This window comes from Lontra canadensis, unplaced genomic scaffold, assembly GCF_010015895.1.
Source record: "Lontra canadensis isolate GAN:19392208 unplaced genomic scaffold, GSC_riverotter_1.0 scaffold520, whole genome shotgun sequence".
Taxonomy (NCBI): Eukaryota; Metazoa; Chordata; class Mammalia; order Carnivora; family Mustelidae; genus Lontra; species Lontra canadensis.
Genome location: NW_022631511.1, coordinates 50,815 through 60,421, shown reverse-complemented (window position 1 = coordinate 60,421; position 9,607 = coordinate 50,815). Strand labels below are relative to the sequence as shown.

Genomic DNA, 9,607 nt, shown 5'->3' with positions numbered 1-9,607 from the left:
TCCATCTTTTTGTGTCTTCAATTTCTTTCATGAGTGTTCTGTAGTTCCTCGAGTACAGATCCTTTACCTCTTTGGTTAGGTTTATTCCCAGGTATCTTATGGTTCTTGGTGCTAGAGTAAATGGAATTGATTCTCTAATTTCTCTTTCTCTATTTTCATTGTTAGTGTATAAGAAAGCCACTGATTTCTGGACATTGACTTTGTATCCTGCCACGATACTGAATTGCTGTATGAGTTCTAGAAGTTTGGGGGTGGAGTCTTTTGGGTTTTCCATATAAAGAATCATGTCATCTGTGGAGAGAGAGAGTTTGACTTCTTCATTGCCAATTTGGATACCTTTTATTTCTCTCTGTTGTCTGATTGCTGTTGCTAGGACTTCTAATACTATGTTGAACAAGAGTGGTGAGAGTGGGCATCCTTGTCGTGTTCCTGATCTCAACAGGAAGGCTGCAAGCTTTTTCCCATTGAGGATGATATTTGCTGTAGGTCTTTAATAGATAGATTTTAGGAAGTTCAGGAATGTTCCCTCTATCCCTATACTTTGAAGCGTATTAATCAGGAACGGATCCTGGATTTTGTCAAATGCTTTTTCGGCATCAATTGAGAGGACCACGTGGTTCTTCTCTCTTTTCTTATTAATTTGTTCTATCACATTGATTGATTTGCAAATGTTGAACCATCTTGTAGCCCAGGAATGAATCCCACCTGGTTATGGTGGATAATCTTTTTAATGTGCTGTTGGATCCGGTTTGCTAGGATCTTGTTGAGAATCTTAGCATCCATATTCATCAGTGATATTGCTCTGAAATTCTCCTTTTTGGTAGGGTCTTTGCCTGGTTTGGGGATCAGGGTAATGCTGGCTTCATAGAAAAAGTCTGGAAGTTTTCCTTCTGCTTCATTTTTTGAAACAGCTTCAGGAGAATAGGTGTTATTTCTTCTTTGAAAGTTAGGTAGAATTCCCCAGGGAATCCGTCAGGTCCTAGGCTCTTGTTTTTTGGGAGGTTTATGATCACTGCTTCAATCTCATTACTAGATATCGGTCTACTTAGGTTGTCGATTTCTTCCTGGTTCAATTTTGGGAGTTTATAGCTTTCCAGGAATGCATCCGTTTCATCTAGGTTGCTTAGCTTATTGGCATATAACTGTTGATAATAACTTCTGATGATTGTTTCTACTTCCTTGGTGTTAGTTGTGATCTCTCCCTTTTCAGTCATAATTTTATGAATTTGGGATTTCCCTCTTTTCTTTTGGATTAGTGTGGCCAATGGTTTATCGATCTTATTGATTCTTTCAAAAAAACCAGCTTCTACTTTCATTGATACGTTCTACTGTATCTCTGGTTTCTACCTCATTGATCGCAGCTCTAATCTTGATTATTTCCCTTCTTATGTGTGGAGTTGGTTTGATTTGTTGTTGATTCTCCAGTTCTTTTAGGTGTAGAGACAGCTGCTGTGTTCTGGATTTTTCAATTTTTTTGAGGGAGGCTTGGATGGCTATGTATTTCCCCCTTAGGACCGCCTTTGCTGTATCCCATAGGCTTTGGACTGAAGTATCTTCATTCTCATTGGTTTCCATGAATTGTTTCAGTTGTTCTTTGATCTCCTGGTTGATCCAAGCATTCTTAAGCAAGGTGGTCTTTAGCTTCCAGGTATTTGAGTTTTTTCTGAACTTCTCCTTGTGATTGAGCTCCAGTTTCAAAGCATTGTGATCTAAGAATATGCAGGGAATAATCTCGGTCTTTTGGCATCGGTTGAGTCCTGATTTGTGACCCAGTATGTGGTCTATTCTGGAGAAGGTTCCATGTGCACTTGAGAAGAATGAGTATTCTGTTGTTTTAGGGTGGAATGTTCTGTATATATATATGGGGTCCATCTGGTGCAGTGTGTCATTCAATGCTCTTGTTTCTTTATTGATTTTCTGCTTTGATGATCTGTCTATTTCTGAGAGAGGCGTCTTAAGATCTCCTACTATTAATGTATTCATATCAATATGACTCTTTATCTTGATTAACAGTTTTCTTATGCAATTGGCTGCTTCCATATTGTGGGCATAGATATTTACAATTGTTAGATCATCTTGGTGGATAGTCCCTTTAAGAATGATGTAGTGTCACCCTCCCCAGGCCACCCAGCCCGCCCAGCTCCCCGGCGGAGAGCAAGGTTTCCTCCTGTTTCATAATCAGCCAGAACAATGTTCTATGCACATTTTGTCCTCAGTAAGAGAGGGCCTCTGGCCAAAATTTGGCTAGCAGCCCATTGGGATAAGAAGCTAACCAAAGCCCATGTGTTTGAGTGTAATTTAGAGAGCAGTGTGGAGAGAATCATCTCACCAAAGGTGAAGATGGCACTCCGAACATCAGGACATCTCTTACTGGGAGTAGCTCGAATCTATCACAGAAAAGCCAAATACCTCCTTGCAGACTGTAATGAAGCGTTCATTAAAATAAAAATGGCTTTTCAGCCAGGTGTTGTTGACCTCCCTGAGGAAAATTGAGAAGCTGCTTACAATGCTATTACCTTACCTGAAGAATTTCATGACTTTGATCAGCCACTGCCTGACTTAGATGACATCGATGTGGCCCAGCAGTTCAGCCTGAACCAGAGTAGAGTGGAAGAAATAACCATGAGAGAAGAAGTTGGGAACATCAGTATTCTACAAGAAAATGATTTTGGTGACTTTGGAATGGATGATCGTGAGATCATGAGAGAAGGAAGTGCTTTTGAGGATGATGACATGTTAGTGAGCACTAGCACTTCTAACCTCCTGTTAGAGCCTGAACAGAGCACCAGCAATCTGAACGAGAAAATTAATCACTTAGAATATGAAGACCAATATAAAGATGACAATTTTGGAGAAGGAAATGATGGTGGTATATTAGATGACAAACTTATAAGTAATAATGATGGCGGTATCTTTGACGATCCCCCCGCCCTGTCTGAGGCAGGTGTGATGTTGCCAGAACAGCCGGCGCATGATGATATGGACGAGGATGATAATGTATCAATGGGTGGGCCTGATAGTCCTGATTCGGTTGATCCTGTTGAACCAATGCCAACTATGACTGATCAGACAACACTTGTTCCAAATGAGGAAGAAGCCTTTGCTCTGGAACCTATTGATATCACTGTCAAAGAAACAAAAGCCAAGAGGAAGAGGAAGCTGATTGTTGACAGTGTCAAAGAGTTGGATAGTAAGACAATTAGAGCTCGACTTAGTGATTATTCTGATATTGTTACTACTTTGGATCTGGCACCACCCACCAAGAAATTGATGACGTGGAAAGAGACAGGGGGAGTGGAAAAACTCTTCTCCTTACCTGCTCAGCCTTTATGGAACAACAGACTACTGAAGCTCTTTACACGCTGTCTTACACCACTAGTACTAGAAGATCTTAGAAAAAGGAGGAAAGGAGGAGAGGCTGATAATTTGGATGAATTTCTCAAAGAATTTGAAAATCCAGAGGTTCCCAGAGAGGACCAGCAGCAGCAGCACCAGCAGCGTGATGTTATTGATGAGCCCATTTTGGAAGAGCCAAGCCGCCTCCAGGAGTCCGTGATGGAGACCAGCAGGACCAACATGGATGAGTCAGCCATGCCTCCACCACCTCCTCAGGGAGTCAAGCGAAAAGCAGGACAAATTGATCCAGAGCCTGTGATCCCTCCCCAGCAGGTAGAGCAGGTGGAAATGCCCCCTGTAGAGCTGCCCCCTGAGGAGCCTCCAAACATCTGTCAGTTAATTCCGGAGTTAGAACTTCTGCCAGAGAAAGAGAAGGAGAAAGAAGATGATGAAGGGGAGGAGGATGAAGATGCTTCCAGAGGTGATCAGGATCAAGAAGAAAGAAGATGGAACAAAAGGACTCAGCAGATGCTTCATGGGCTTCAGCGAGCTCTTGCTAAAACTGGAGCTGAATCCATCAGTTTGCTTGAGTTATGTCGAAACACAAACAGAAAGCAAGCTGCAGCGAAATTCTACAGCTTCTTGGTTCTTAAAAAGCAGCAAGCTATTGAGCTGATGCAGGAAGAACCATACAGTGACATCATTGCAACACCTGGACCAAGGTTCCACATTATTTGAGCAGCTAGAAGCATTTTAGCTAGTGTGCATTTCACTAGTGTATATGAATCGCCCCCATGTGTAGGGCACACAAAACCCTTTGAGGAAATTTAGATTTTTGTCTGTACAAAGTCTCTGCCTTCTTCATTTTTTTCCAGTATTTTATCAATTTCTGGAAACTGCTTATATGGATGTGTTTGTGGTCTGATGGAGAAAACAGGCACACCCAAGGACCCGGAAGATCATTTTAACAGTTGAGAACAGATGTGTGCAATATTGGCGCATGTAAATGTCGAGTAGCAGTTGAAAATCAGGATTTTTATCATAGTTCTCCATCACCGCATTGGAAAGGAAAACATGTCAGGGAAAAAAATTTTGACAATTAAGTGTGAGTCTTTGAGAGAAATAAGTCGTCTTTTCCGACTAGTAACACTGGCAGTCTTGTTAACAGCTGTTTTGGGGGATGGTGGCCAAAACAGACTGTCCTCTTGAGATACTATTTTAAAGTGTAATTCCATAATGACCAAGAGGGTGTGTGAAATTGTGCTGTCAACTAAACCCCTTCAGCTACAGAATGATAGGCCTTGGTTTAAAATATTCTTTGGTAAGTCATTCCATTTGAAACTTTTTAATGAACCTGACTATCCTAAAATCTGTTGTTTTGTTTTAGGAGGCTCTAAAATGAGCAGAAGTAGACTTTTTAGAGTAGAATATAAAAACGTTTATAACTTTACAGAAGCTCTAAATCAAAGTTTTAAAAAGATGTTTGGATATATTTGAGTACTCAGATCATGAAAATGGAAATTGCTATGCCAACTAAAAGGACAGACTGATGGGAAATGAGACACCTGGTTGACTTAACCCTTAAGCAGACAATGCTGTTAATAACTAATGGCTTCTCTGATATTTATTATAAGTTTTAGTACTGATCTTTTCCCAATGCTGCACACTCCTGTGTTTGAAACTCTATTTTAATGGCTTTGCAACAGCAATCCTATATCCAGTTTCCTATAATTTAAGAAAAGCATCCAAATAAAGGCTTTATTATTAACAGACCAGGTAGCACCAGAAATTATGTGACTGTTATGATTATCAGAACATGTCTTAACTTTTTAGGGCAAAATTACTCACACACTGAAAGTTCTAGCTTAAGTGTTGGCACTTTTGTGGGGAAAAAAAAAATCACTTTTGAAACTCAGACTTCAGTGTATACCCAGTAATTTTAAATTATGTGAAATGTTTTAAATTAGTGAACTTGTAATTACTGTTTTGGTGATTCAGTTTCTTGAGAATGGTAAGTGTATAAAATTACTATTGCAGCTTTATTTTCAATATGTGCCTGTAAACCATGGATTTTTCTCCCTTTGTAAAAAGTTATTTGTAGATAATTGAATGTTTGATTATAGAAAGGTCATTAGTTTCTTGTTAACACATTTTGTTAGTCTGGTTTTGTTGCTTATCGGGTTTAATATTGTTCTTGAAAATAGTTGATGCTATGTTATGTATAACTTTTCTAATAAAAGTTGTGGTATAAGCTGTAAAAAATAAAAGAATGATGTAGTGTACTTCTGTATCTCTGACTACAGTCTTTATGTTTTAAATAGTCTTTAGTTTAAAATCTAATTTATCGGATATGAGAATCGCTACCACAACCTTCTTTTGAGGCCCACTGGAATGAAAGATGCTTCTCCATCGCTTCACTTTCAGTCTGGGTGTATCTCTAGGTTCAAAATGGTTCTCTTGTAGACAACATATGGATAGGTCCTGTCATTTTATCCAATCTGCAACCCTGTGCCGTTTTATGGGCGCATTTAGGCCATTCACATTGAGAGTGATTATTGATAGATACGTTTTTATTGACATCGTGTTACCTTTGAAGTCTCCTATCTTATTCTTCCACCAGTGCTTCTGTGTATTTGTATGTGTCCTGAGAATATATAAATCTTATACTGGGGATCTTTTTGAGGGGGTTCTTTTTTTTTTTTTTTTTTGCTTTTATATGTATTTTTTTTCTCTTGTCATATACATTTATCAGTCTTCTTGTTTGGTTTTTTTTTTTTTGTTTGTATATGTCATAAATCTTACCTTGGGGCCCATTTGGGCTGAGCCTTCTCTTTTATCTTTCTCTCTCTCTCTCTCTCTCTCTCTCTTCTTTTTTTCTTTTTCTTTTCTTTTTTCTCTCTTTCTTGTTTCTTTCGTTTGGGTGGGGACTCCTGATTGCTCAGAAGTGTTCCACGGTGCATTTTGACGACACCATAGTTGATACACCAGCTACATCCGTGCAACCATCTCTCACAAAAATGACTAGGAGGAGGAATGCCCAATAGAAGAAAAATTCAGAGGCTGGGCCATCTGCAACAGAGCTAATGGCTATTGACATAGAAAATATGTCGGAAAGGGAATTCAGGCTAACAATTATGCAAGCAATAGCTTGGTTGGAGAAAGCCATGGATGACCAAACAGAATTGATTACAGCAGAACTGAAAGCCACCAGGGATGATGTTCACAATGAGCTCAATGAGTTCCAATCAAATCTAAATTCTCTAAAATTAGGGTAACTGAGACAGAAGATAGAATTAGTGATCTGGAGGACAAACAGATAGAGAGAAAAGATCAGGAGGAAGCCTGGAACAAACAGCTTAGAAGCCACAAAAACAGAATCAGGGAAATAAATGATGCCATGAAACATTCCAATGTCAGAATCATTGGAACCCCTGAAGGGGAGGAGAAAAACAAGTCTAAAAGATAGAGTGGAACAAGTTCTCCATAAAAATTTTCACAATCTCACAAATGGAACCAGCATTCATGTACTAGAGGCAGAATGGTCTCCCCCAACATTATAAATTCTCGAAAGTCCTCAAGACACATGATAGTAAGAATGAGGAATCATAATGGTAGAGAAACTCTCTTGAAGGCAGGTAGGACAAAGAGGCTCCATACGAACAAAGAAAAGCCCATCAGAATAATGTCAGACCTGTCCACAGAAACTGGGCAAGCCAGAAAGGGCTGGCAAGATATATTCAGGGCACTAAATGAGAAGAACATGCAGCCAAGAGTACTTTATCCAGCCGAACTGATATTCAAAAAGGAGGGGGAGATAAAGAGTTTCCAAAACCGGCAAGGCTTAAAAGACTATGCGACCACCAAGCCGACACTTCAGGAAATATTAAGGGGGGGTTCTATAAAAGAGGAAAAATCCTAAGAATAACATTGAACAGAAATATAGAGACAATCTACAGAAAGAAAGACTTCAAAGGTAACACGATGTCAATAAAAATCTATCTATCAATAATCACTCTCAATGTGAATGGCCTAAAATTGCCCAAAAATGGCACAGGGTTGCAGATTGGATAAAACGACAGGACCCACCCATATGTTGTCTACAAGAGACCCATTTTGAACCTAAAGATACACCCAGACTGAAAGTGAAGGGATAGAGAAGCATCTTTCATGCCAATGGGCCTCAAAAGAAGGCTGGGATAGCGATTCTCATATCAGTCAAATTAGATTTTAACCTAAAGACTGTAGTCAGAGATACAGAAGGACACTACATCATTCCTAAAGGGACTATCCACCAAGATGATCTAACAATTGTAAATATCTATGCCCCCAATATGGGAGCAGCCAATTACATAAGAAATATCTTTAATATCTTTAATCAAGATAGAGAGTCATATTGATATGAATACATTAATAGTAGGAGATCTTAACATGCCTCTCTCAGAAATAGATCATTGAACCAGAAAATCAATAAAGAAACAAAAGCATTGAATGACACATTGGACCAGATGGACCTCATAAATATATACAGAACATTCCACCTTCAAACAACAGAATACTCATTCTTCTCAAGTGCACATCGAACCTTCTCCAGAATAGACCACATACTAGGTCACAAATCAGGACTCAACCAATACTAAAAGACTGAGATAATTCCCTGCATATTCTCAGATCACAATGCTTTGAAACTGGAGCTCAATCAGGAGGAAAAGTTTAGAAGGAACTCAAACACCTGGAAGCCAAAGACCACCTTGCTTAATAATGCTTGGATCAACCAAGAGATACAGACGTAGTGAAAAGAAGGGCCATCTGTACCCCAATGTTCATAGCAGCAATAGCCACGGTCGCCAAACTGTGGAAAGAACCAAGATGCCCTTCTATGGACGAATGGATAAAGAAGATGTGGTCCATACTATGTCCAATACTATGGAGTATTATGCCTCCATCAGAAAGGATGAATACCCAACTTTTAATATGGACGGGACTGGAAGGGATGATGCTGAGTGAAATAATTCAAGCAGAGAGAGTCAATTATCATATGGTTTCATTTATTTGTGGAGCATAACAAATAGCATGGAGGACAAGGGGAGTTGGAGAGGAGAAGGGAGTTGGGAAAAATTGGAAGGTGAGGTGAACCATGAGAGACTATGGACTCTGAAAAACAATCAGAGGGTTTTGAAGGGGTGGGGGGTGGGAGGTTGGGGGAACCAGGTGGTGGGTATTAGAGAGGGCACGGATTGCACAGAGCACTGGGTGTGGTGCAAAAACAATGAATACTGTTACGCTGAAAATAAATTTAAAAAAAAAAAGATCTCCTACTATTAAAGTATTCCTATCAATAAGGCTCCTTATCTTGATTAACAGTTTTCTTATGTAATTGGCTGCTCCCATATTGGGGGCATAGATATTTACAATTGTTAGATCATCTTGGTGGATAGTCCCTTTAAGAATGATGTAGTGTCCTTCTGTATCTCTGACTACAGTCTTTAGGTTAAAATCTAATTTGTCTGATATGAGAATCGCTACCCCGACCTTCTGTTGAGGCCCATTAGCATGAAAGATGCTTCTCCATCCCTTCACTTTCAGTCTGGGTGTATCTTCAGGTTCAAAATGGGTCTCTTGTAGACAACATATGGGTGGGTCCTGTCATTTTATCCAATCTGCAACTCTGTGCCATTTTTGGGCACATTTAGGCCATTCAAATTTAGAGTGATTATTGATAGATATGTTTTTATTGACATCATGTCTTTCTTTCTGTAGATTGTCTCTATATTTCTGTTCAATGCTATTCTTAAGATTTTTCCTCTTTTATAGAACCCCCCTTAATATTTCCTGCAGTGTTGGATTGGTCGTTGCATAGTCTTGGAAACTTTATCTCTCCATCTATTTTGAATGTCAGTCTTGCTGGATAAAGTATTCTTGGCTGCATGTTCTTCTCATTTAGTGCCCTGAATATATCTTGCCAGCCCTTTCTGGCTTGCCAGTTCTCTGTGGACAGGTCTGACGTTATTCTGATGGGCTTTCCTCTGTAAGTAAGGAGCCTCTTTGTCCTAGCAGCTTTCAAGAGATTATATCTACAATTATGATTCCTCAATTTGACTATCAGGTGCCTTGATGTTTTTTTGGAATCTACAGTCTTGGGTGGAGACCGTTCGGCCTCTAGTACATGAACGCTGGTTCCATTCACGAGATTGGGAAAATTTTCATGAAGAATTTGTTCCACTATATCTTCTAGACTTTTTTCTTTCTCCTCCTATTCAGGGATTCCAATAAT

At 39.4% G+C, this 9,607-nt stretch overlaps 1 pseudogene; it reads left to right on the top strand.

Moving 5' to 3' along the window:
* Positions 1–2,130: 2,130 nt before the first annotated feature.
* LOC116863098 lies at positions 2,131–4,220 on the top strand (annotated as a pseudogene).
* The last annotated feature ends 5,387 nt before the right edge of the window (positions 4,221–9,607 follow it).